At 43.7% G+C, this 27,865-nt stretch overlaps 1 long non-coding RNA gene across 7 annotated transcripts in view; it reads right to left on the reverse strand.

The window, feature by feature from the left end:
* The window catches only part of LOC123289042 (uncharacterized), a 35,382-nt gene extending 24,379 nt beyond the window's left edge, over positions 1 to 11,003 (reverse strand). For 4 of the 7 annotated variants that reach the window (XR_011505995.1, XR_011505994.1, XR_011505993.1 and 1 more), the window contains exons 1-3: positions 10,102 to 11,002; positions 8,853 to 9,004; positions 1,765 to 4,171 (exon numbers count right to left, since the gene is read on the reverse strand). This is a non-coding gene — a long non-coding RNA (uncharacterized lncRNA). Of the gene's footprint in view, positions 1 to 1,764; positions 4,172 to 8,852; positions 9,005 to 10,101 lie in introns of all 7 variants that reach the window. The other 3 variants (XR_011505997.1, XR_006532771.2, XR_011505996.1) reach the window with 3 other exon arrangements.
* Positions 11,004 to 27,865: the final 16,862 nt, after the last annotated feature.

Here is a 27,865-nt window from a genome sequence, read left to right on the forward strand (position 1 = left end):
ATGGGAAATGATTTGCTATAGTCTAGGACCAGAAAGGAGGCCACTCTAGAATAAAAAGAGAACAGGAAAAAGTGAGAGGTTGGAAAGGTGGGCAGGAATCAGGTTTTTAGGAACCTAGAGACCTTGGCAGAGGTTGCATGGGAATCTAATTGTAAATGAATATTTCCTCAATGTGCATGACTGGAGTGTCACAATTATGCTCCCTATTAGGTCAAGGGACATTTGTCAGGATTGACCTCTCATAAACTGCATGGAGGTCTATAACCTGTAGAAATGCACCAAATCACTAACCCCAAAGGCAGGACCCTTGGAGTGTGGGCCTCAGTGGTGCTCATCCTAAAGGGGTCGTTAATGACACCTGCCCAGTTCCACAGGGCTCTTATCCATTCTGGATGAAATAATGGGTCAAGCACTTGTCAACAAGGAGAATTGCACGAGTCCAATCTGTCATTCTTTTGATTTCTGGCACAGTCTATCTCCTGTAATGATCTTTCAAAGGCATTTCAGAGGAGTAACCCGCCATCTGGGCCTTACGAGTGGGTAAAGCAAGTCAACCTGCATGGTTGTAGGAAGGGTTAGATGGGGCTTCGTGTGTGAACATGCCACACGGAATGCCTGTCCCACAGGCTGTGGCCTGGGCGGGGTCTCCTCCTCCCAGTGAGCGTGGTTCAGTACCTTCTGTTCCAATCATTTACTGTGTCATCTCTGGTCGCCCCTCCAAAACTTGCCTGTCTTGTGAGCCATGTTCTCAAGACTCTTCCTTGTAAGGTAGAGAAGGATACATTTATGGTATTCCCTCCAAGTTATACCACCCAGGTAAAAGGCGTTAGTTTCTAGAAGACCTGAGCAATAACTCTAATTTGGGGAATACTAGGCATCATAGAGGTAACTTAATATATATATATATGTACATATGTGTATATTTATATAAAATCCTGGACTTTTCTGGACTTGCAAATTCTGTGCATAGCTGTTGATTCTGCCCATCGGTAGTGTTGGCTTTCCTCAGAATGTTAGACAAAAACAACAATACATTCATTGTCTGGACATTTCCCCCCTCATTTGTTTATTATCACCCAATTCCAGGCCAGATTGCCTTGATTTCTCTGCTGCTCTAACACTCCCCATGCCTAATCCAATGTTTTGAGTGGTTTTCTCCCTCCTTCCTCCCTCACCAGAAGCCCAATAGCTAAGGTGACCTTCTATCCCAGGATGGTCCTGGTCTCTACCTGTGTTTTTATCGTAATTATTAATATATTTACCCCCTTTCAAAGGTGTGCTAATTTGGACAATAAATTGTATGGTAACCCTACCTGTAGCTGAGAGAATTTGAGCAAAGCCAGAAGGCAGATCTAGGGTGAGAAAAGGGAAAAAGCAGCGCCATCACAGCAAAGTGAAGAAGGCACAGACTTTGTCTCTCCTGCAGCCCCGTTCTCCCATTCCCTGAGCCCAGCCCAGCACTTGCTGGTGTCGCAGGCAGTGGGGATGAGGCTGGTTCCTGGCAGATGTGCCTGATGAGCAAACTGAAAGCAAGAGATTCACAGAAATTAGAGGTGAAAAAGATGGGAAAGACAATGAAGGACGGTCTTAAGAAGACATCAAAAGGTTGCACACATCCCTTGAGGATGTGGGAAGAGGGTACTTCGTTGCTTAGGTTGTATCTCCATTCCCGAGGGGCTGGTGGAACGCACAACACTGGGATGGGGCTGATTTCCTTTGCCCCTTACGACTCAGGGGTTCCTGCAAGGACCACAGAAAACTCACCCCTACCAGGCAGGCTGCCTGGATTAGATCTGGCTGCCTGGACCAGGAGGCAGGAGACCAGGATCTGGTCTTATTTGTCACTTGACCTTGAGGAAGTTACTTCACTTTGATGGACAAGTTTTTCATCTGCAAAGTAAAGAGAGCTGGATCAGATGGTCCCTAAGGCAATAGTTCGAATTATTTGTCTGTGTTTTGCTTAAAGAATTTGAAGAACTTTCTCCCTTATGCAGTTTTACGTTATTTAAAATGTTTCTTCAACAAAAGATGTAATTTCCATCATAATAAATATGGACACTTTTGAAGCCTTGTTATATTATTCTTTAAAATGTATCCAAATATCACAGCCATTTTATACCTGCCATCGTCGTTTAAAAAATATATCAAAAAAATAGTGTTTAACATAAGGAAATTTTACATTGTTCCCTTTTCAATTTCAGCTCATTTCATTCTGCTTCCCCCAAAGAATTTTACTCTTGATGTAATCTATCTGTATGCTTGAAAGTCTTTTTTTAAAAATCATTCTATCATACTTCAAGGCAATAAAAGTATGGGAACAAATTTAAATTTTAGAAGATTTCCTGTGACTGTTATTCTCTAAGGGTAAAAAAACCAAACAACTTTTGACGGTGTTATCACTCTAATGGTTTGACCACCTATAATCATTAAACATAAAAGTGAAATTTTATTGGAAATGTATCTCTTAGTAAGATGAAAAGAGCTGCTTTAGTTTTTAAGCAAGTTCAGTTTTTAGGGCTGAGTATAATCTATCGCATCAATTTTATTCTTTTTTGTTTTTAAAAATAGTGCTGAGGAACGTTCTTTATATAAATAAGCAGATGGCCATGGAAGGAGTTTTCTTATAGCAACATCACTCATTTCTTTGAAGTTCTGAGTTATATGTAAAAAACGGCCCTGTGATCCATTATCAAATGTAATTTTTAATGTTCTATCAGCTGACAACTCAATAGGTCCTCTTTCAATTATTTTGAAAGCAAAATCTTGGAAACTACCTTTTGCAAGAATTAAATCTGCAAAAGGATTTATTTCTCAATCTTTAAAGTTGTTCACTTTCTCAAAACCAATGCCAATATCTTGAATTGTTCCTTTGTTTGGCCTCCAAGGGGTCTTTCCATTCTGAGGCAACACCCAGAGTGAAAAGCAGGACAGGCGAGAGGTCTGCCTGTCTTTTGTCAAGTGAGAGAAAGAAACCTGGGAGAGAAGCAGGGAGAACCAGCCCAGCAAGGTACTTTCCCAGACAGCTGAACTGTAAGCAAGAGCACTGGTATTCATTCTCCGTCTAGAAACTGGTTCCCTTACCCTCCAGGATGTACACCCTGGAAGAAACTCTGCTTGACCCTCAGAATTGCCTTGGTTTGAAGACCCAGCTCTAAGATCTAAAAGTCCAGACAGTGTTAAGTTAAAGCAAAAACAACTGATAGAAATTTCTTTTTTTTTAAGTTAATTTTTATTTTTTTATTCCTGATTAGGTAATATATTCACTTGGTATAAAATTAAGAAGTCTTGAAGGGTATAGTGTAAAGCCCCACCATCGCCCTCTTGTCTGTCAGCCATTAGTTCTCTTCTCCAGGCAATGGACGTGAAGGTTCCTCGCGTACATTGCAAAGATAATCTATGCATATTCACGCAGTTAGGAACAAGGACAGGCTTCTCCTCCTCCTACATAGCTGCCACTGCACTGTCCACGCTGCCTTGCACATCCTTTTCTATTATTGTTTTGCTTGGAAATTATGTTGGAGATTTTTTTCATGGCATCGTGTGAAGAATACCCTCATTCTTTGTTGGACTGAACAATATTCCATTGAATGTTATAATTTATAATATATAATTTATAATATGAATTGCCTTTTAGGTTATTTCTGATTGTTTCTATTTAAACAATACCGTGATAAATATATATACATATATCACTTTGCATAGGTATGGGTATATTTGTTGGGAAACTTCTAAAAGTGGAATATCTGGGCAAAGGGCCTGTGTAGGTATTATTTCAGTTAGGCATTAGTAAACTGCGCACTCCAAGGAGGATGCACCAATTTAATCTACCACCAGCTAGGTAGGAGAGTGCCTATATTAGTTAGCTATAAAATCTGTAACTATTGCTGCATGACAAATCACCCCAAAACTTAGTGGCTTCAAATAACAATATTCATTTCTTATCTTTCATCGTTTCTGTGAGTCCGATGAGGAGTGCTGTGGCTGGGTTGCTCTGGTTTGGGATCTCTCAGGAGGCTGCATTCACATGGCGGCTGGGGCTGGGCTCCTTTTGAAGACTCCCTCCCTCATGTGTCTGGTGCAGGACTGGGAAGAGCTGGATCGCCAGGCGATGGAATCTCTGGGACCACTCAGGTGTCTCTTTCTGTCTTTCTCTCCACATAGTTTCTCCAGCCTGGTGGCATCAAGGTAGCCAGACTTTGTTGGAAGCGAGACGCAAGAGAGGGGCCCAGGGCACACAGTTTAAGGAGGCATTCTTTTTCAAGGCTGACCCTGCACTTGCTTGACCCCCGAGAAAGAGTGCTTTCTCACGTTTTGTGTCCTGGCACCACTCTTGCCTCACCTTCATCCCGGCCCTGCTTATCTGTCACATAGCATCCCTTCCACACACTCGGTTCTGCAGAGGAGTTACAAGCCACCCAGAAGCAAGGGGAGGGAACTCAGAGAAGGCAATGCCATCCAGATGGGAATAGCGTCAGTCACATTGTGCAAAGACCGCACTGGATATATGCTCCAGCTTTGTACCTCTCCCCGCTGATGAGTGGAACACAGCTGTTTGTTTCATAAAATAAACTTCTTTCTGAACATAATTGAGTTGTACCTTTAAATTTGCATTTCGCTTATTATGAGTGAGGCAAATATCTTTTGAGTGTTTGCTTCGTCTTTGGCTAACTGTCTTTACAGCCTTTGCCCATTTTTCTATTGATTAAACCGACATATGTATGTGAGGGGAAAGAAAGCATTAGTCTTTTGCCTGTGCTGTGAGTTATAAACATTTTTTCCAGTTTACTGTTTACCTTTTGACTTTACTTGTGGTGGCTTTGCCTTAAAATTTTTTTTTTTAATTTTGTGTATTAAATTTCTCTTTTCTTTTGGCCTTTTGGATTTTTTGTCATACTTGGAAAGACCTTTGTCCCCCTGAAATTGTAGAAGTTTTTCCACGTTTTCTTCCACTGTGTGTGTGTGTTTGGTTTGGTATTTTACATTTTTACCTTCAACGCATTTAGTGTTTTTACTATAAGAGGTGACGTATGGATTCAGATGTCCTTTTCTCCCATGGCTATCCAAGGACTTGAAATGTTGCCTGCATCACAGTCATGAGGTCTACACTTCTCCTTCTTCTGTCCCACTTGCTCACATGGGTCTTTATGTGATAGCTCCACACTGTTTGAAGTATATCAGCCACACAACATATTTTAAGATCTGCTAGGTCTGCTTCCCCTTATTTATCATTTTCATAATTTTCTGGGCTATTCTTTCTAGTTTATTTTTCCATGGAAACAATTTCTTAAGTTAACTGCATGGTGGTGTTACTGGTCATGAAACGTGATTAGGATGAGTGAGCCTCAGTGGGGTGTTTGGGATTTTTCTGCACATAAAAGAAGGAAATGGGAGGTAACCTGACATCCTAGAAAGAAAGCTGGCCCTTGGAGGGACAAATTTCAATCTCAGATCTGCAGAATATTCTGTGGCCTTGATCCAAGCCATGATGACACTTGAATAGAAATGACCCAGAGTGGTGAAGATTAATGAGGAAAAAAACAACCCCTAACTTGTTATAAGATCATTTTCCTCTTTTAACAATTTTAGTATGCCTAATCTCTCACGGTAATTGAGTCTTTCCTTAATGAGCAGGAATCACGCATAGTTCCTGGTTGCTCATCTGTGGTACTGTTTGGGTACGATTTGCCCAAAGGCGAATTTTTCCTAAAAGTGTGGTAAGGGAGTGGTGGATGGGATTCTGTCATGAGAGGTTTTATTCACAAATATTGTGTTAGGCTTTTCCACATTTTTCAGCAAACCAATGAATCTAATGAAAATGTTCGAGAAGCACATTTTTGTTACTTTTCCATTTCGGTTTCAGGGCTATAAACACGCATTTCTGTCCTCTGACTAATGTACGACAATGTTTAAAGCATAGGACTTGGCTCTCGTGGAAACTTTCCTATTGAGGGGATCAAAAGCATTTTGCTATTGTTCCTTCCCATTCTCCGGGGATACTGGGAGATCTGGAGTCTCTGGTGGTACATATTGTCAAATGCCTTGGATTTGCAGAGGTTTTGCTATTATTATTTAATAATGGGTCTCAGGATTTCAAGATTTCTATCAAGGGGAAAAAAACCAAAGCTCAAAAGTTCAAGGAAAGCATGAATAGACAGCAAACAGAAACTAAAAATGTGAAGACCCTGTAGTATTTTCAACTGTGGCTCCAAAAAGACATGCCAAGTCCTAACCTTTGTACCTGTGACTGTGACCACATTGGAAAATAAGGTCTTTTTTTTTTTAAGTTATTTTTTAAAATGAGATATAATTGACACATAACATTGTGTAAGTTTAAGGCGTACAACGTGTTGATTTGATACATTTATATATGCAATATGATTACCGCAGTTGCTTTAGCTAACACCTCCATCACCTCACATAATTATCATTTCTTTTTGGTGGTGAGAACATTTAAGATCTAGCCTCTTAGCAATCGTTAAGTATATAATTCAGTATCGTGAACTATTGGAAATAGGGTCTTTGCAGATGTAGTTAAGGTTCTCGAGATAAGATCATCTTGCATTTAGAGTGGGCGCTAAATCTAATGACCGCTGTCCTTATAAGAGAAAGGAGAGGGAGATTTGACACACAGAGACACATGGGAGAAGACGTTGTGAAGATGGAGGCAGAGTCTAGAATGGTGTGTTTACAAGCCAAGGAACACTAAAGCTTGCCAGGCATGGACCAAAAGCAAGAGCTAGGCATGGAATGGCTTCCCCATCAGAACCTCCAGAAAGGACCAGCCCTGCCGACACCTTGAAAAAGGCAGCCACAGGGAACTTAGACAGACCCTTTAGCCATCGAGAGAGGCTGAGCAGAAAGCTTTTGTTCTGTGAGTCCAGCAAAATTGTGACCTAGAAGAAACACTGCTTCAGTGGCTTCCTTCCTCCCTCCCTCGCCCCAGCGCCCACTCCGCGGTGCCACACTCGGATTTCTCCTTTGTGACTCACTCTCCTCTCAGCTCTGAAAGTATCCTCATTCCAGCTTCACATTTCCCCCTGCGCCAAGACCTCCACCAGCGATCAGCTTACAGCATCTTACAAACTTGTTCACAGCATGGTGGAGACCAATAACGTGGGGTGTTGACCCTGACAGGAATATTCTTATTTTCGAAACAGTTGGAAAGGGCTTTACCACAAAGGAATTCTCTCTGCTGGTGGTCTCTCTGGAATTGGCGTGTGGGTAGGGTGGGGAATTTTGCAGGGGCTCTTCCCCCACCCTCAAACCTCCTGCCTTCTCCCCCTCACCTCTTCCCCTGGGCCCTGATTTCCATGGCTTCATTAGAGCAAAGGCAGGACCCCACCCTCTCCATCTGCACAGCTGCCCTTTCCAGGCCCAGCGCCCTGCAATGAGTGGGGACCAGGCGGGAGCTGTGGAGAAACTGCTTTGAAGGAAGGGAGAATATCTACGAGGGTCATATGTAGGCAGAACTGGCTACATAGTTTTCAGGGCCCAGTACAAAATGAAAATGTGGGGCCCCTTGTTCAAACTTATTAAGAATTCCATGATGGCGACAGCAGAGCCTGAAACCTTGCCAGGCCCTTCTAAACTTGGGGCGCTGTGCCACCGCAAATGTTGCATACCCGTGAAGCTGGCCCTTGTGGGGGTTGCCAAAAGCTTTGAGTTGGAACTGAGGAGCTGTGTTAACTTGGGTCAATGAGTGTCTATTTGCGGACTTGATCTTGGTCCAGAAATCAGTGTGGCACAAAGAAAAGCTGCCACCGTCAAAGGTCTGGGCTTGTCAGGGGACTTCAAGGGAGCTGACACCCAGCCCGCCCAGGTGAGCTGGTGTAGGTGAGAGAAAAATGACAGGTATTTAAAATTCCTCCACCAGGACACCTCCTGGTGGCCTGGGGGACTCTTGTTTTGGGACTCTGAAGTCATCTTGCCTCTGCAGGCCGAGGAGCTAAATTACTTTGCATAAGCAAAGGGGTGAGGGGGCTGGGATCGGGAACTTGGGGTGAGGGGGCTGGGATCGGGAACTTGGGGTGAGGGGATGGTTAGGGTACTGATGCTGAGGGAGCTTACAGGAGAAGGGTCCAAGGGCAGAGACTTCAGGGAAAAGAGAAACGTCTAGAGGACTTTTCTAAGTGAAATTCTGTGTATGGGTGATGTGCCCCCCACCCCCTCCCACCCGTCACCCCAGCAAAGCTTTGGCAAAAGAATCATTTCTCGGGAATCTGTGGAGGGAACTTCCTCTGAGGGGGATGAAGAGAAGTGTTTAGTCAAGTGTTAGAGCAGAGGATGGGGGCAGGGTTAGCATCTCTCAGCCTTGTTGAAACGGGGAAGAAGTAAGCTTCCGCAGAACTCACTAAACTGAAAGGGGTAGCTGAGCTAAGCAGCCTCAGAAAAATCATGGTGACAACAGTTGTGCATTTTCATTTAGTCCTTTAGCCTGGAAAAATCATGAGAAAAAGACAAAAAGGTTGGTAGGCACAGTCTGGTTGGGGTGGGTCCAGTGACTGGGGCCGGAGGAGGGGTGCCGGACTGCTGGCGGTTTAGTCCTGGAGGCCAGAGAGGAGTCAGGGAAGAGTATCGAAGCCTCAGGCCCCTTCGTGGCTGACAGCAGATAAGACCCTGAGAGTCCCTGGGCTAAAGTCACACAATTTGTATTCCTCCTGCCTGGATAGCTTTGAGCTTTAACCCTAACCAGATTCAAAATTCCTGCCCTGTTACATTCCTGGACATTTTGCTGATGGGTATAACTTTAATTTCCAAGTCAATAAACACTAGTTATTGACATTTTAGTCTAGAAAGCGCTGTCTCTATATCACTGTAGTTGGTGGGCTGTGAGTTTGTCTGGCTGAACTCACCTGCAGTCAAAGCTGGTCGGAAGCCAAAGTGCGAGTGGTGGTAACTGCCAGTTCTGGAAAGGAACGCTGGGCGTACTTTCTCTTTCAAGTAGCACACAGAAGTTTTCGTTTGTCCTAAGTAAGTGTCCAACAGTGTCCCACCTAGACAGGTTCTGCAGATGAAATGCCTCAAGATACAATATGTCCCCTAAAAACCCTGAGAGTCTGCACACTGACGTTGTTCGGTTTCCCTAGACGACACTGGTGTGAATGAAGGGGGATGCCATGGCTGATGTTTGGCATTCTTGTGTAGGGTGGGGAAAGGTATTTCCAGCAACCTGGTTCACCTCTGAGGCCACCTCTCTGAGGAACGCCACCATCTGCTACCACTCTTTCAAACTGAAACCTCAGCTGACCTCGGCTCTGGAGAGATGCCCAGGCACAGCCCACTCGAACATGACAAAGCAAAAAACAGACATTCACTCCCAGCCTGGTGGTTTCACCTCCAGTTCTCAGACATAAGATTAACTCAGGTACGTAATATTCTAAAGCTATTGCTTCAAATCTGCCCTCTCTATATGTGCATTGGTCTCTGCTTATGGAACTGCTGCTTGTCTTCATTTAAGCAGGCCAGAAGGTTTTAATATTATAAACTCCTAAAATGTCATTTGCAAGAAAAGTTAAAAAGATATTGTTTCCTCATGCTACAAAAATATAGCAATACTTGATTTTAGGTCTCTATATTGTAACTTCGGGTCATAGGCGGCATTTGATCCCTCAAAAGGGTGTTTGCTAGTTTAAAGCAATTCTCTGCCTTTTTCATCCTTTAACACTCATTATCTCCCCGTTCCAGCCCACCACTCCTCCCTCACCCCCAACCAAGAGAGAGCCTGCAGGAGGCCAGCGGATTCATTCCATTGTTTAAAGGACTGAGTGGAATCATCCACTTGGGGATTCCATCCATCAAGTCCAATGTTTGGGTTTGTTTTGTTTGGTAGATGAAAAAGCCCAATTTGGCTGTCTCCCAGTCCATTCTACATACCACCGTGTGAAAGCCAAGACCAAGGGTCCTCCCGAGAAACAACAGAAGATGGATAATTCTCTGAGCCAAGAAGCCAGCAGTTCATCCTTCCCGCCAAAGTCTGCTCAAATTCCCACATGTTTGCTTTTCCATAGTCTCTAGAAGTGGAGGGCAAAGGAGCAACCACAGCAGCCAAGTTCATTCATTCATTCATTCATTCATTCCAGCAAACAATTACTGAGTACTTACCATGTGCCAGACGCTGTTCTAAGCCCTGTGGCTACAGCCATGGTCAAGACATTGATGTGGAGGTACAAGGTTCAGGACATCCATAAATCATACCATAGAGATTCAAGGTCAACCCTGGAGAGAAAGATAGAGTCTCAGAACCTTATGGCAAGGACACTGTCATCACCGTGTCTGCCCTCCACTCTCCATCCCACAACCATCCTCACAAATGAATATGGCTGACAGTGGAGAACTCACTGCTTCTCCAGTAAGACTGTTCTTCCCATCAGGCCCTGCTTTGTCCCCAGAACTACACAGAACCTCCACGCTCTTTCTTCCCCACGGTCACTCTTCCAACACTGCAGGCAGTGCCATGTTTCTGTTGTTCTTCACACTAAATGTAGGGACAAAGGTGTGGGAGGATGGCCCAGAGGGAGTCCAAGCTAAAGTGCAGAAGTGCCTGGGCTTCTCTGGAAACTGCTGGGGCGTATCCCCCAGAGGTCTGTCTGCATGAGACTGAAGATCCTGTTAGGAATGAATTCATCCAGGGAGAGGAAGACGGATGTGACCAGCTTGACCCTTTGCCAAGCCTTGATCGTTGGAGAGAGGGACAAACCTGAGCTGAGCTCTGAGTCCCAAAACAGATTTTAAAAATACGTGTGTGTGTATATGTATGGAAAAGGAGCGAGAGAAAATGTTGATATTTTTTTCCTGAGAGGTGGGGTTATGAGTGATTTTAATGCTTTATACTTTTTTGTATTTTTAATATTTTCAACAATGAATGTATAAAACATGTTAATAGAATAAAATTTTATTTTAAAAATTACTTAGAAACTAATTTTCCAGAGGGATTGACTTATCTGCTCCTTTTCACTGTAGAACAAAGGCACTTGCTTACATAATAAACAGAAAACGTTACATAGAAAACACTGTTAATAGGCGGAAATATGCATTACAGAATAATTCCCGAGTTATTTGTTGGTATCAGCCCCCTCTCTCTCCAGTGTTTGAAAGAAAAGCACTGGCACCAAGCCCATAAAGACACTGGAAAATGACGTATGACTTTCTTTAAACAAGCAACCAGAAAATCTTCATTAGCATCTGTATACTTTGAAAAAATAAAAGTAACCACCAATAGAAATCCATTTCCCCTAAAAGACTGCAAAGGATCTCTCAGAGAAGGCTGGACACAAGGGCGTTAGGGCGAAATTTCTGGAGCAGTTAAGCACTGCTTCCTAACACACAATCACGTTCAGCTAAAATTGCTTTTCAGATGTTTAAGAGATTTACAAAACTGGTCAAAGACTTTCACACACGTCAAAATGGCCACGGAGAGAACTCGGGTCGTAGTTACAGGACTAAGGGAAATAGTAACTAACTTATATTTCGTGACCAGTGATTATTTAATGCATGAGACAAGATTTCCAGTAAGCGTCTTAATGTTTTCAAACTGTAAATTCCGTTTTCCTTAGCTCTGTTGGCTGGGTGGTCACCACATTTTGTTTCTTTCTAACATGATGGAAATCATACAAACATGCTGTTTTCTATTTCACCGCTGGGTTTAAGGTTACAGGGTGAAAATGTTCCCCCTTACCCGGTTTGAAGACCGGCTCCCTTGAGACACATGTTTCCAGATGGGCCCGGGGTGGGACGGGTCTCCTTGGAGACCGAGGCATCAAGGAAGATCCACAAAACAGGGTCAGGAGTAAATTTGACTCGTTGGCAGTTCAGTGACAGTCTTTGGTCTGGAAAGTGCTCTTTAGTGTAACCAAAATAAATATTTCAAAACCAAAGTGGAGAGGGGAGGATTGAAAGGATTAAAATTATTGCCCAAGATACGATTTTCTGATCCAGTTTTTTTTCCCCCAAAACTCTTACTTAGTCTTATATAATGATGGCCCTTTTACCATTGCTACAGAAATAACTGACTGAAGTGCTCACACTTTGAGGTGACTCTTGTTCCCAGCAGGAAGGATGCGCTGGGGATCCCTCTCACCTCAGAAGGAAGACGACTTCAGAGAAAATGAAACTTGGAAAGGTTGAGCCTTGAGCCTTGAGCCTTTCGGTAGAAACGTTTGGGATCCTCTGAAGTTAACTTTATATGAACACACCGTTACATTCCAGCCTGTGACCTTGTAGTTCACCCAGTCACTTAAAGTCAATTCTCTACACTGGACACAAATTCTTCTGGATGTTTCAGGGGCGTTCTTCCAAGCAGCGCAGGTCAGCATCCAAAACACCAGACTCTGGAACCAGACTACCCGGGTTCAAATCCCACTTCACTACTGACTACTTGTGTGACCTTGAGCAAATCACTTACCCTCTCTCTGCTTTGGTTTTCCACATCTGTAAAGAGGAAGTAACACTAGTAGCTGCCTCCTACCACTGGTGTTAGGATTAAAACAGTCAATGGACATAAACCACCAAGAATAGTGCTCAGCAGACGGGAAATGCCACCTAAAAACTCCTCTCTGTGTTATTTTTGGGTTTTCTCTCCTTCTAAGATGTATGAAAAAATAAGAATAACCACTGTTACCATTGTGTCTGTTATTGTTGTAGCCTAAAAGAATGAATATTCCTCCCGAAGTTTCCAATTTATCATCAAACAGAAAACCTGGCATTGGAGAGAATGCAACTCCATATTTCCAAATCGTAACAATATTTGTTTCCATGTAGCTATCTTCTTCTTTTTTGTGGTTCATTTTCAAATGTCACAGATGTGACTTTTTTAAAGGGGCATTTTATGAATTCTCTACATGGGAGAAAGACCGAGAATGTGTCAGCTTTTTTCAAGATAATAAAACAGTGAACATAAACATGACTTTAATCTAAACCTTCTACAGGGTAACAGCACTTCCTGTAACATTTTACCATCCTCCAGTTCACGCCAGCGCCCAGTTCGCTCCCCCCTGCAGCTGTCAGTCCTTGTGGCACTGGGAACCACCCACTGATGACACCCCTTCAGCTTCCCTATCAGAGATGAACTTATTTCTCTTTTCTTTTGTTTACTTTCCTTTTATTCTCTTCACTTTTCCTTCCAAATTTGGTTTCCCTCAACTCCTAGAGTTTTAGGAGATTCTCTTCTCTTTCCCTCCCTTCCAGAACTACTTGGAGTTTCCTACGTGGCGGCGACACTTCCCGAATGCTGACGCTCTGCCCCTCTTCGAAGGCCTGCTTTTATTTTTCCTGTCCAGGTCATCTCTGCAAGTCATTAAAGTTAAAGGTTGGTACTAATGACTGGTCAACTCCATTAAGGCCGTCTCCCCTCTGTGACCGTTTACTTTTCTGGTTCAGCGTCTTTTACTGCAGAGCTTGTTAAGAGCCTTTATTGCTTGAAGAAGTGCCTCCTGGAACCTTGAGCGTTGCTGTTTATACATAGGGCACAGCCAGGCTGAACTGCTGGTGCGGGCAGCTCCTGAGCTTTGCTGAAGGCTCCAAGTGGGACCCAAGAGGATCTGCGACAGAGACCTAAAAGCAAGTGCTTGCATAGCTGCCATGTCTCTGCCAGAAAGTGTGAGAAAGCATCCAGCTAGAGCGGGAGATGGATTTGGTGCTGCAGTGGAGAAGTCTGCACCCATGTCAGGCTCCCAGCAGGGCTGCATGAGCCCCACGGGGTCTTGGCGCTGGAAGAAGAAAAGGCACCCTATTCTAGGTCCCCAGGCCAAGGGATCAAAACCGAGGACTGAGTTCCCACGATTGTGGCTGCCAGATAGACTTGTCTGTACCTCCTGTCCATTCTAATAGTGTTTACAGGATATCTGGCCTTTGCCAAATCCCTTCAGTGTCCACCAGGGTCTGGAGGGGGTCATAACCTGTTCCTACTGTAGTGTGACTCTAGTCGCAGATAGGAGCAGTTCTGCAGGGGCTTAAAGTTTTCTACTCCCCTCCCCCGCCCCCTTGAGGGTCTAAGCCCCACCCTGTATGAAATGCTCCTCGTCTAAAGCTATTCCTGTGGAATAATTGCCACTCGGGGTGCCAGCAAACTTGTGTCTCCAACCAGGGATCTCTTCCCTAGTTGGGGGGTGGGGTGGGGTGCCTGAGGCTGAATTAATCATTGGAAGCTGCTTGATGATGCAGAACCTCAACAAAGAGACCTGGAGAGGGGTCATGACAAACCCAGCAGGCCCCCGGCCACAGGACTTGCATCCAGTGTGTAGAAGTTTCTGGGTCAGGAAGAACCAGATGAGGCACTGGCCCACCAGCCAGAAGCAGCAACTCCAAGGAAAGAGTGGGCATTTTCCACTAGGCGGGAGGGAAGCAGGCCACAGGGCTCAGGCCCAGCCCCCTGAGAAGTCTCACCCAGGGCTGGAGAAGCCTTTGGCCCCCAGAATGCCCACCTCAGGCCAGGTTCTTCCTAGAACAGCCCCGAATAAAGCTGGTGTCGTCCTGCTTCCTGGTTCCCTGTTATCGGGGCTCCATACCACCACTCCCTTCCTATCAGTACAGTCAACCCTCAGGCAGTAGATGAGACTCAGCTCTGTTCCAGCCTGGTCCTCCTAGGGTAGACCTATGGCGTCAGTACACGTTGTTCTTATTGTCGTTGTTAAACTCCACCTCTCTTCTTTCTGTCCAGGTTCCGACTGTGCTATTCTAGAAAAGACAAGAACAACAGACTCCTTAAGGTAATCACACTTTCTTCCTTCCTATTAAAAGCCATTTTCATCCTCATATGTCAGCCTCACGGTACCACTTATCCCTTACTGTAATAATCCTGCATAATAAATAACCACAAAACTTCAGTGACATACAATGGTAACCATTTTATTTTTTTGCTTGGGTGTCTGGGGTGATCAGCTGGGCAGCTCTGCTGGGGTGCCTCACACCTCTGTGGGTTGGCTGACTGTTGGCCGGGTGGTGGAGGTGACTCAGCTCAGGTCCACATCTCTCATCCCTCAGCAGGCTAGCCCAGGCATGTTCTCATGGCACGGTGGAGAGACACTACAGAGGAAGTGGAATCATGCAGGCTATTCAACCTTCTAAGTGTGAGATGTTGCTAACTACCATCCCGTTGGCCAAAGTAAGTCCCATAGCCAAGCCCTGATTCAAGGAGCAGGGAAATAGACTGATTCTTCAGTGAGAGGAACCACAGAGTGACATGGCAAAGGATGTTGGATACAGGGAGCATTGCTAATACCACCCTCATCCTGGTCCCAGCTGGTGCTGGGCTCACTCCATAGAGAAGATAAACTCCCCTGATGGCAATCCCAACATAGTGATGAGATACAACCAACAAAGACAAATCTTTGACCCCAGGAATGACCTAGAGAAAGATCTGTTTGTTGGAGTGTTTATAACAAAAAGTGTTTACCAGAAAGTTTTTTCTTTGTTTGTTTTTGTTTTTTTAGGCAAGTGTTGGGAGATAATTCTCCAGGGGTCTCTTCTGTTTCTTCATGTCTCGTGAGCAGAGGCACTAACTGCCATTTGTTCCTAATTGTATTTTCGTGTATGTTTGTTTGTGTAGGAAATAGCCTTGGACTATAGAGACAGTGGCTCCCTGTGGAGCAGAGGGCAGAGAGCAGGTGTCGTCCTCCAGAGCAGAAGTCAGGCAGGTTTGCTTACTGCCCATCATGAAATATTCAAATTCCCTGAGTTCCAGATTTCTCCGTGGTGACACAAAGCCACCGTATGTGCAACATTCATCTGTGTCCTTCAGCATTGCCCCTATGTGACTTGGGGGGCAAAGGGCACCACTGCAGATATGAAATTCATGCTGCTTGCTATGCCGTGAACAATAAAATTCTTGTCTCTGACTCAGGGGTCTCATGCCTTCTGCCAACATCCATGAAACTATGGCAGGCTGCCTTGTTAGTCTGCAATTAGGGCAAAATCTCAGATCCTTCATGATTCTTGACAACATCCTGGCAGACTGTCCATATATCTTGCTCCTAGGAATGCTATGATCTATTAGCCATCCCACCATAGATCCCTCCCTGTTGGTCAAGAGACCTTGACTGCTGCCCTGACCTTGCTGCCCATTATGGTAAGTCTGCCTCCTCTGCTCTGATGGTGAACTGCTACCATCTAGTCTCTGTCATCTCAGGATTCTGTCATTTCCATTGATAGCAGGGAGCCTATTTTCATGACAACATCTTCTACTGTCAACCCTGGTCCCTACCAAGGACAACCACCATCAAACTTCTCTAGGATGTCGGTGCCTCCCTCACCTTTACCCCTCATCACCTTAGTGAAGGGAACATTCTCTCTGCCTATCTGAGGAATAGAGTACATTGGGGGCTCCTATGGTCTCCCACATATCTGAGATTTCTGACCCCTTCATCAACTTGATACTTTTCCAACTCACTTCCTGTGGCCATTATTTGATCCAAATTTCAAGAAGCCATCCCAGCAGCACATTAAGACCAGTCCCAGGTGTCCTTTCCCTGATGTTCAAATTATGGGAGAGGGCTTCTATATCAATAGCTTCTCCCCACTAGACTTACGTTCTGCTCTTTCCAGCAATTCCACCTCCCCCTCACTTGATTCCTTTAAAATCTACACCCTCGTGATAGCTTTCATTCCTACTGGTACTTACTAACCAAGTTCCACGATGTCTTTGGTGTGTAAGATTTTATTTTATTTTTTAAAGATTGGCACCTTAGCTAACAACTGTTGCCAATCTCTTTTTTTTTTTATTCTTCCCCCCAAAGCCCCCCCAGTACATAGTTGTATATTCTAGTTGTGAGTGCCTCTGGTTGTGCTATGTGGGACGCCACCTCAGCATGGCCTGATGAGCGGTGCCATGTCTGTGCCCGGGATCCAAACTAGCGAAACTCTGGGCGGTGGAAGCGGAGCGCGCGGACTTAATCACTGGACTTAATCACTCGGCCATGGGGCCACCCCCAGGTGTGTAAGAGTTTTACTCCTGGAGAAGCAGCTATGTTCTCCAGTGCTGTGCTGGTACCTAATCTTTGTTGCTATCTGGAGACAATAAATGGAGGTGGGGTAATCTTGAGGAACACCGACATCAAGTGAGGCTTAGCACAATCTCCAGGCGAGGGGCGTCTGCTCTCCTCCAGCAGGGGAGAGGATTCAGAAGAGCGTGAGGGGCGCTGCTTTTCTCATCAGTCCAAATATCCCCAAAACAAATCTCAGGGTCTTACCTTCTTTTTTACCCTGACTTTGACATTAGAGATTTATTGAAGCCATGAATTAATTTCCTTTGCAGCTCTGCCACCCTTACAATTAGATCCTGGGACCAGTTTTGACCACATTCTACCCTGCAACTCCTGGAGGCCTTCTGGCTGCCATACCATGCCGTCAGATGAGAGTCAGCTACCCCGAATCATTTGTTTTTCAAGGCTTTCAGAGAGTTAAAATCGGATCAGCTCCCCAATCTTTGTAATTGCCGTTACCCCCATTCCATTCCAGGGTCATAGATGCCGCATAACCCAGTGTCTCACCTTCTACTTGTACCTGGAAGGGTGAGAATCTTAGTAAGTGTGATGCTACTGCATGCGGGGGGTTATCCCCACCACACTGCAAAGGCCCATCCAGAGAGCCTGCTTTCTAAGACCACCGCCACCAGCTCCCCTAGCCTTGGTTCTCTGAAAGCAGAATCTGAGACAAAGACTGTGTCAGCTGGTTTACTTGGGAGTGCTCCCCAGGAGCAGGAGTGAGGACCCAGAGCGATAAAACAGACGCCGACGAAGCCAATAGAAGGATACAATGTTTCACGAAGGCTGCTGCCTCCACTCCTACTGACACTGAGTGTCATGCACTGGCTATGTTTTAATATTCTAAGTATGTCCTTTTTGGGTAATTTTGAATTTTTATTTTTAATTAGGTTGCAATCTTTTTCTGTTTTTAAGTCATTATTCTGTTTGCAATTTTTTTCTTTCTGTCCTCAGCTCATTAATGTGTTAAGATCTGGGGTTGATTTTTAAAAAATATCTTCGAACAACCATTTTCATAGTCACTTGTGTACATTACTGGCGAGCTAAACATCGGTACAACATTTCTGGAAAGCTTTTGTGGTGTGTATTCAGAACTTTAAACATGTTTTCACTTACTGAAATCCCAGCTGGACCTGCGGCGCTGGAACATGGCAGGTTTCAGGGAGCCTGGCCTGGGGCCTGGGTAACGCAGGATTGACGTTTCATGGTCACTTCCCCCAATTTGTTGTTTGTTTGTTGTTGTTGTTGTTATCGTTAATGATGTTTCAGGGCATTAGAAATTTTAAGCTTTTGTTTGGTGAAACCTGCTGACTTTAGAAAGTCACTCCCCACCAAAAGTCAGAAAATTTTCACCCATATTTTCTTCTAGTTTTTTCCCAAAGATTTGCTATTTTAAAACACTTAACTCCTACACACCTACAGAACCACTAACATAAAAAATATGATAATACCAAGTGCTGGAGAAGACGTGGAGAAACTGGATCTCTCACACATTGCTGGTGGGAATGCAAAATGGTACAGCCACTCTGGAAGACAGTTTGGTAGTTTCTTACATAACTAAACATTACCATACAACCCAGCCATTGCACTCTTCGGCTTTATCCCAGAGAAAGGAAAATCTACATTAACACAAAAACCTATATGCAAATGTGCATAGCAGATTTATTCATGATAGCAAAATAGCAAAAACAGCTCAAATGCCATTCACTTGGTGGATAGCTGAACAAATTAGGGTACATCCACGCAACAGAACAACGACGACTCAGCCATAAAAAGGAACAAACTATTGATGCGCACAATGAGGTGGACCTCAAGGGCGTCATTCTTGGTGGAAAAGGACAATCTCAGGGGATTTCGTACTGTGTGATCCCAATTATATGCAACATTTCCAAAATGACAAAACATAAGATGGAGAAGAGATTAGTGGCTGTCAGGGTCAGGAATGATGGTGGGGGGTAGAGGGGGCTGAGCAGCATGGAGGAGCAGAACGGTTGGGGAGGAGTGAGAACAGACAGAGGCAGCACAAAGGAGTTCTTTTGTGGTGATGGAACAGTTCTGTACCTTGTTTTACACAAATCTATTCATGGGATACAATTACGTAGAACTACATACACATACACACAAATGCAGGCTAACAATGGCGGAAATTGAGTATGGTTTGTAGTCTAGTATAGCAGTGACTTTTCGTTGTCAGTTTCCTGGTTTTGTACTACAGCTGTGGAAGATGTCATCATTGGGGGAAGCTGGGTGAAGGTCACACAGGACTCCATTACTTTTCTAACTTCCTGTGATTCTATAATCATTTCCAAATAAAAGGTTTTAAAAAACATTTAACTGTTCGATTAAGCTGAAGTTTATTTTGTATATAGTACGAGGTGGAATCTGAATTGATTTATATCCACATGGTTAGCCAAGACCCCAGTGTTATAGTTTGACTAACACTTCCCTGTCCCCTCTAATTTGTGGAATTTCCTGTGGTGTTCATTACACTCTCAAAAATTCTGGGATCTCTGTCTAGGTTACCTGGCTCGATTGTTCTGTCTATTCTTGATCTTGTGCCAGTGTCACACTAATTTAATTGTTATCACTTTATAACGTGCTTCAATAACTGATAACACTGGTGATTCTCTATTGCTCTTAATAATAATAAAGAGGTGGAGGAGGGTAGAAGAAACCACTGTTTTCTGAGTCCTTAGACTCAGACAGAGGGCTAAGATCTTGACATGGGTTATGTCACTTAGTCCTCCTAATACTCATATGAAGTAGGTTCTATTAGTATTCCCATTTTACAGATGAGGAGTGAGAGATTCAGAGAAATTGGGCACCTACTCAGAATCACAAGCCAGTAAGTGGCAGAATCAGGATTCAAAACCAGATCTGTAGGATTCCAAAGGCTGTTCTTTCAACTACTGTAACATTCTGTCTCTTCTTTAAAAAAAGAAAATTTATTTCACTTGTTTATTCTTCTAGTTCAACTAACAAAATCATACAGTCATGTTCTGAATAGACAAAAGTGTATTTGATATTTTGGTTGTATATCCTCAAATGTATAAATTAATTTGAAAAAAGTTAACTATCTTTTACTGTCATTTACTCTTCCTATGCGTGATCATGGCATTCAAGTCTTTTTTAAAAAAATATTTATTTATTTCTTCATTTATTTTGGTGAGGAAGACTGGCCCTGAGCTAACATCTGTGCCAATCTTCCTCTATTTTGTATGTGGGATGCTGCCATAGAATGGCTTGACCAGCAGTAGGTAGGTCCACATTCGGGGTCCAAACCCACAAACCCCAGGCTGCGAAAGCAGAGTGTGCAAACTTAACCATTATGCCACTGGGCCAGCCTTGGCGTTCAAATCTTATATCATTCAAAATAGTTTGGTTTCAAAATTACTTTATAGGGGGCCGGCCTGTGACGGAGTGGTTAAGTTCATGCGCTCTGCTTCAGCAGCCCAGGGTTTTGCGGCTTGGGATCCTGGGCACGGACATGGCACTGTTCATCAGGCCACATAGCTGAGGTGGCGTCCCACACAGCTCAGTTAGAAGGACTCACAACTGGAATAGGCAACTGTGTACTGGGGGGCTTTGGGGAGGAGAGAAAAAAAGAGGACGTTTGGCAACAGATGTTAGCTCAGGACTAATCTTTAAAAAAAAACTTTTAACAAAACAAAAAAAAGAAAACAAAATTACTTTATATATTTTTGAACAGGTAATTCATGTTCACGGTACAAAGGTCAAAGTACAAGAGTGCACAGTGAAGAGCAAGTCTCCATCCCACCCCATCCCACTGTCACCAGTCTCTTACGTGCCCTTCTAAAAATAAACTACGGAATTACAAGTGTCTGTGTGTATAGTCCACACACACACACACATGCTATTCTGCACCTTGATTTTTTCACTTAAAAATACATCTTGGGGCTGGCCCCGTGGCCGAGTGGTTAAGTTCGCGCGCTCCGCTGCAGGCGGCCCAGTGTTTCGTCGGTTCGAATCCTGGGCGCGGACATGGCACTGCTCGTCAGACCACGCTGAGGCAGCGTCCCACATGCCACAACTAGAGGAACCCACAACGAAGAATACACAACTATGTACCGGGGGGCTTTGGGGAGAAAAAGGAAAAAATAAAAAAAAAAAATCTTAAAAAAAAAAAAAAAAAAAAAAAAAATACATCTTAGAGGCTATTCCATATTAGCATATATACAGCTGCCTTATTTAACGCCTACATTGCTTTCCATTGACTGAGTGTAATAAAATTTATTTAAACTGCCCATTGATAGCCGTTAAGGTTTTCTGTTTTTTCCTATTACAAATAATGCTATAAAGAACATCTTTACATGTACTTTATTTCACATATGTGCAAGAATATCTGTACATTAGGTTCCTAAGAGTGAAATTTCTGTATCTAAGAGTTTGTACAATTATAATTTGGACAGGTGTTGAAACCAGCAAATGGTTAGCCATTGATGATTAAGTAGCTAGGAACTAAGGTTTTTTTCCTTTTTGCAGTTACTGATTATAGCCTTTATCTGTTTAACCCAACCATTGTTAACTGTGCTGTTTGGACAATATGCTATCTGACTCCCACTAGGCTCCTATAGATAACATCTCCCTGGGGCCTGGGTCACCATGGCAATGGGTGTTTGAGCTGTTTTTCAGGAATTAGAACTCCCTTGTCTACTTCAGGCCAGTTGAGACCAACCCATCAACTGGGCCGAGCAGATGTCTGATAAGCGACTTTTTGAGTCAAGAGGCTAAAAACTCCGCCTTCAGATCGTGCTAAGGCTGCCATTTTGTGAACATGGGTGCTATGAAGAGGCATGGAGTCTGACTACACTTTTGCAGATCGTCAATTACCTCACCTCTCCTCACCTCCAACCACCTCTCTCCACATTTCAGACCACCTTGCCTCCCTACCCCATAAGTATCCCTGAGTCCCCATTTTCAGGGAGGCGTATTTGAGACTCATGCTCTCACTTCCTCACGTGGCTGTCTTGTGATCAAACTCTCTCTCTACTACAATCTCATCATCTCGGTGTTTGGCTTTCCAGGTGGTGGGCAGAAATGAACCTGGCGCGGTAACAGTATTTTCCAAACTGCCTTTCAGCAAGCTGGACAAATTTACACTACCACCAACAGCAGGAGAGTGCCGATTTTCCAGACTCTTATCAGAATTTTTTATCTTTGCCAATCTAATAAAACAGTATTTTATTATAGCTTTGACTTGCCTTTCTCATATTATGAATAAAAGTGAGCGTGGTTTGCTGGTCTTTTTTTTTTTAATGATTTGTAGGAGCTTTTATATATAAAAGGATTTTATCCTTCTGTTTGTAATTTAAACTGTAATTTTTTTCCCAGTTTGCCTTTTTGTTTCTTTTTTGACTTTGTTCACGGAGAGGAGTTGCCATGCAGACATTTTTTCTTTTCATGTAGTTGAGTTTGTGAATCTTCTCTTCTATGGTTTCAAAGCCTTGTGTCACACTTAGGCCTTCGGTTCTCCTAGGTGACAAAGAGCAAAAGCCTCCCATATTTCTCCTGGTAACTGTATGGTCCTTTTACATCCTTCAGTTATGTACTTTGTCTTTGTTTGGATGACCACCCAGTTATTTCAATATCATTTTTTAAGTGATCTATTTTCCTCTGCTGACTTGAAATGCCAACTGACTCTAAAAATTTGTTTGTATTTGGGTCTATTTATCGACCTTCAGGTCTGCTTCACTGAAGATTATGACTATGCGTGTGTCCGTACCATAAAGTTATGCTTATTATATTTTGATAACATGTTTTACTATCAGACAAGGTTTGTGCCCTCATCACTTGTCTTTTTCAAAATAGTAAGTTTGTTTATTTTTAATTTAACTGATGCTGGGCCCATCCCTAGGGGAACCCAGCTCTCCAGCCCAGCTCTATCCTCGTCCCAGGCCCCACACCTGAGTCAGGTTCTCCCTGCTGTTGTTCTCTGTCACATTTGGAAGACAGTTTGGCAGAAATGTGAGTCCCCATTATCCATCCCCCTGTGGCAGGGGCTCCCCTAAAGGCCTCCACCAGTAGTGTTCCCAAGTGCTAGAGGGATCCACCCTCCCCTGGATCAAACACAGGGCTTGAAGTACTTCTCTTGTCCAAGTTCTCAGAATAAGTTCTGAGGTTTGATGTTTTCCTCCAACTAATGTCAAATAGCAGGCCTGTAATTTTCCTAAATTTAAGAATATTTTCCCCTGGCTTCCTGGCTGGCTCAGACTTGTGAAAATATTCTCAATTTCAACCTCACTTCCTCTAATGTTGTGCAAGACAGTGTGTGGCAAAGACTTAGAACGTCAAACGTTCCTGGCATTTTCACTCTGTGACTTGCCAATTTTCATGATTCTTTTTCCCTTTTGTAAAGACAATTAGGAAGCTATCACTCTGTAACCTTTGGCTTTGTTATTTCTTTATGCTTCATGCTACCCAGTCCTATTTCCCTGTCTATCACTCTTCTCTATTGATTTTGGATGGTTTGGTGTTTGCCTTTGTGCTTTGCAAAGAGAGCCATTGATTTTGAATAGATCTAGAAATGTTGGGAGTTTTTGGTGACATAGCCAATCTTAGTGTTGCTCCTAAAGGCAATAGACTTTGACTTGCAAGAGAGTTTATTGTGTCAGTCCGTGATTATGGAAATAGAGACTGCTGACAGCTGTAGGCAAAGACCTGTAAAGTTATCACCTGCCTAGTCATGACATCAAGAGCCAGGAGTGACCTGTTGAATGTCCTACTGAACCACTGATGGCAAACGTGTCTTCAGCTTCAGCACTAAAGAGTACGATATGGTGTCATGGAAAGAGAGCCATGGGTGGAGAATCAGGAGACCTGAATATAATCTCGATGTGCTCTGGCTGGGTGGTATTCCTCACCAGGCTCTGGAGAGAAAAGCTGCTGAATGACTTATGCAGAGGAGGTTATAGCATACAGACTATTCTAGATGGTCCCTAAATGATAAGGGCTGGGGGTAACGTGGATCATGAAGGCTACCTTATCTTTTTACCTTTCTTCTTCACAAATCATCCCCCAGATTTTCACCCAGTCTCTAGAATATAACACATGAGAAATTAATGGCCAAAGGGCAAGCAGTGGAAGAGTAAACGAAAAAGTGGCTGGAGGACTTAGATGCTAAACAGTTGAGCACTGCCCATAGAGATCTAGGAAGGATGGTGGTGGGAGATGCTCAGCCAGCTCCCTAGGCCAGAGATGGTGCCATGAGGATGACCATCAGAAAGCCTTTGCCCAGGAGCTGTCTAAGGTGCTTGCTATTGACCCATCTGGATCCTGCCAGGCTGACTTGCCCAGACAAGTGTCCCCCATTACTGAGGTTAACCCTCTCAGTGGCTCTGCCTCTGGAGAAGTTAGGATCTGCTCCTCCACTTAAAGTGCTTAAGGACTCATGGGCTAAATAAAGTACAGTGATGCTCCAAGGAAAAGGGGCTATATCAAAAAATAAGAAATGCACCTGCCCTTTGACTCAGCAATTCCTAGGTAAAAATCTGAGAGAGAATTAATTTGAAAAATGGAATTTTTGGTCACTTGGGCTGTGGTGCAAAATACGTCCCTCTGAAATCATCAGTAAATTCTATGATTCTCATGACAGGGGGTAATTTTTATGGTGACTGAGGAAAGAGCTCATATAGATGATGAAAGGGTGAAGAAACAGTTGGCTGAATAGTGAGAGCTGGGATGAGGACTCAAAGGTTTGCAAGCTGACTCACCTGCCAGTCAAGCAAGACTCTGTTCAGGGCAAACCTTCAATGGGAGAATGAAGAAATGTCTCCTGGACACTCCTCCATTTCATCCCAGGCTGAGTCATCCTTGGTTTGTTCAGATTCCTTCATGCCTTTTATCTTCCTGGATATTCAGGGGAAGCAGGGGTTCTGTTGTCCAGCTAGACGTCAGAAATCATTTTGAGGTCATCTATCGATTTTCATCTAATGGGTCATTCTCATGTTGGTGAGTCACTGTGTCTCTGCCCAGCCTTTTCCTTAGCCAGAGCGGCCCTGACTCCTCACTAATCATGGTAGTGGGGAGCGAGGGGTGGGGTAGGGCATGGGGCAGAGCAGGCATTCTCTCTTGCGTGGTTGAGCTCATCTGCAGGTGACTGAGGAGAGACCTGCCCACACCACACCCGAGTTCACCTTACCCAGCTGCCCTTCCCTATGGGTGAGGCATGTGACTCACATTTACTCTTGGTGGAGTATCTGCAATCCCATAATCTTAGAACATTGATTTCAGCTCGTCATCTTCCACGATTGTTATCTCACTTGTCCTGGCTATAAACTCAGTTCAGGGAAAAAACCAGTTATCTGGAATCTGTTAAAGGATACCTACCAAAATCCTACTGAGAATGAAGTACATAATGGAATATTACCCAGCAGTGAAAATACGTGAATTACAGTGCTGCAGGAAAATGGATAAGTCTTAGAAACAATGTTGAGTGAAAAAAGTGATTCCCAGAATCTATCTATATATATATAATATTATAGCAATTTTATAAAGACAACATCTACCTAAATGAACTAGGTAGATAGATACTTCAGTAGTATGCATGTGTCAAACATTGTGTATATGGATTCATTTCCTGTAACAAATTTACAGATTACAAATCCTGCAATTTGTTGTAACAAATTAACACAAACTTGTTGGCTTAAAATAGCATATTACCCTTCTCGCACAGTTCTGGAGGCAGTGTCTGAAGTCAGTCTCACTGGGTGAAAATCAAGGTATAGGCAGGGCTGTGCTTCCTCCGGAGGCCCCAGGGAAGAATTCGTCCCTTGATTCTTCCAGCTTCTTGTGGCTGCCGACAGTCCTTGGCCACGTCACCCCAATGTCTGCCTCCATGCTCATGCTGCTTTCTCCTCTTCTGTAGTCAAACCTCTCTCTGCTTCCATTTTATAAGGACACTTGTGATTGTAGTTATGGCCCATCTGAGCAATCCAAGATGATCTCCCCATCTCAAGATCCTTAACTGAATCCCATCTGTAAAGTCTTTGCCATGTAAGGTAGCATTCACAGGTGCCAGAGCTTAGGACATCTTGTGGGTCTGTTATTCAGCCTACCGCTGTACATGTATATTCTTCCTTGAATGATAAATACTCAATTCAGGGTAAGTGGTGATGGCACCGGCTCGTACAGCCTTGCAAGAGGCGATTCTGCACATCTCTCACAGCTCTACACTTGGTGACTTGAGGTTGGTATCCTCAAATCAGTCACGTGGGAGTCTTGACACCACAGAAATTGACAGGCACTGTAAATCAGAGCTTCTTTCCCTGGAAAACGGGCTGACACTGTCAGGAGTGTGGTTACTCTCATGATTAGGGGGGCAGAGGGGTGAAATTGGGCAGGTCATGCTCTAGTTTTTAAATTGGGTGGTGTGTTAACAGATGTTTGTTTTATGATATGATTTGAACTTAAATAGATTACACACACACACACACCCCTTATAGAATATTGAATTTTTTTATTTAAAAAGAAAAAAGGGAAGGCAGCAGTCTTAATATTATGATTTGAACTCACTGAATTATTGATACACACCAAGAGTTAGATGGACCCCAAAGGCATCATGCTGAGTGAAAAAAGCCAATCGTAAAAAGTCACGTTTTATGAATCTGTTTATATCATATTCTCAAAATGACAAAATTGTAGAGATGGAGAACGTATTAGTGTTTGTGAAGGCCTGGGGATGGTGGGGGGAAGTAGGTGTGACTATAAACAGGTAGCAAGAAGGAAGTCTTTGTGGTGAGGCAATATTGGGTGGCTTGATCTTGGTGGTGGTTTCATGAATCTGTGCCTGTGATAAAATGAAATAGAACTATATACACACATTGTGGCAATGTAATTTTCAGGGTTCTGATATTATACTATCGTTACGTAAGATGTAGCTATTGGGGGGTCATAGGTGAAGGGTACACAGGACCTCTCTAGTCTATCTTTGCAACTTCCTATGAACCTATAATTATAGTCACAAAAATTAAAGGCAAAAGAAAGTTCAAATTTTCAAAAGAAAAAATAAATGAAAAGCTGCCAACTGCTTTTACTTTCTCCCACAAACTCAGCACAAAACCTAATTTCTGTGCTATTGTCTCTTGTTTTCTGCAAATCACCCTTGAAAATAGAGTAAGTTCCAAATCAGAGTGCCTGCAGTTGTTCAGCATCCTCACCACGCACCCCACCGCCCTGTGTAATCTATTTCTTCTGAGAGCCATCATTTCAGACGTCTTTCCCTCCTTTCTCCCCGTCTGCTGTGTTTACGTAACCTCTATCTGGCTCCCTTCATCCTGCCTTATCTTGAGCAAGCATCCACCTAATCTTCCTGTGACAATCTGTTCATCAGTATGGGGAGCAAGCACGGCATTTCTTCCTTATTCCGACCTGCTGGAACTTTCCTCCTCTTCAACCTGCCTTTAAATCTCTGTCCAAGCCTGCCTTGCCGCTCTCTATCACAGACACTGACCATTGGGCAGCAGGTTAAAAACATTTCCTGACTACATCAGCCCACTAAATTTTATGTATTTCCTCTCTTTTTATTATCACATTTGGATTTTCTCTAGCCGGCTGGTCAATAATAATTCTGTGTTTTTCTCTTCTCTTCCAATAAGCAAATTCCAGCCAGGATCAGTAACACACCCCGAAGAGGCCAGGAAGTTCCACCTTCGATAAACCAGGGGGTGGAGTAAATGGAGGAAGGACTCACTGATCAGGGACTCTCACCTTATAACTAGAGTCACAGACTCTTAGTGGAGAGGACCTTGCAGCCCTCACACTACGCTAGGGCTGGCTCCTGTGACAAGGGCAATTTCAGGCTGACACTTCTCCCTCCGTTCTTCCCTCGTATTTCTACAGATTCCTGCTGGGAACCAGTGCCTGCTTATGACGTT

The sequence above is a fragment of the Equus asinus genome, chromosome 9 (assembly GCF_041296235.1).
Source record: "Equus asinus isolate D_3611 breed Donkey chromosome 9, EquAss-T2T_v2, whole genome shotgun sequence".
Lineage (NCBI taxonomy): Eukaryota > Metazoa > Chordata > Mammalia > Perissodactyla > Equidae > Equus > Equus asinus.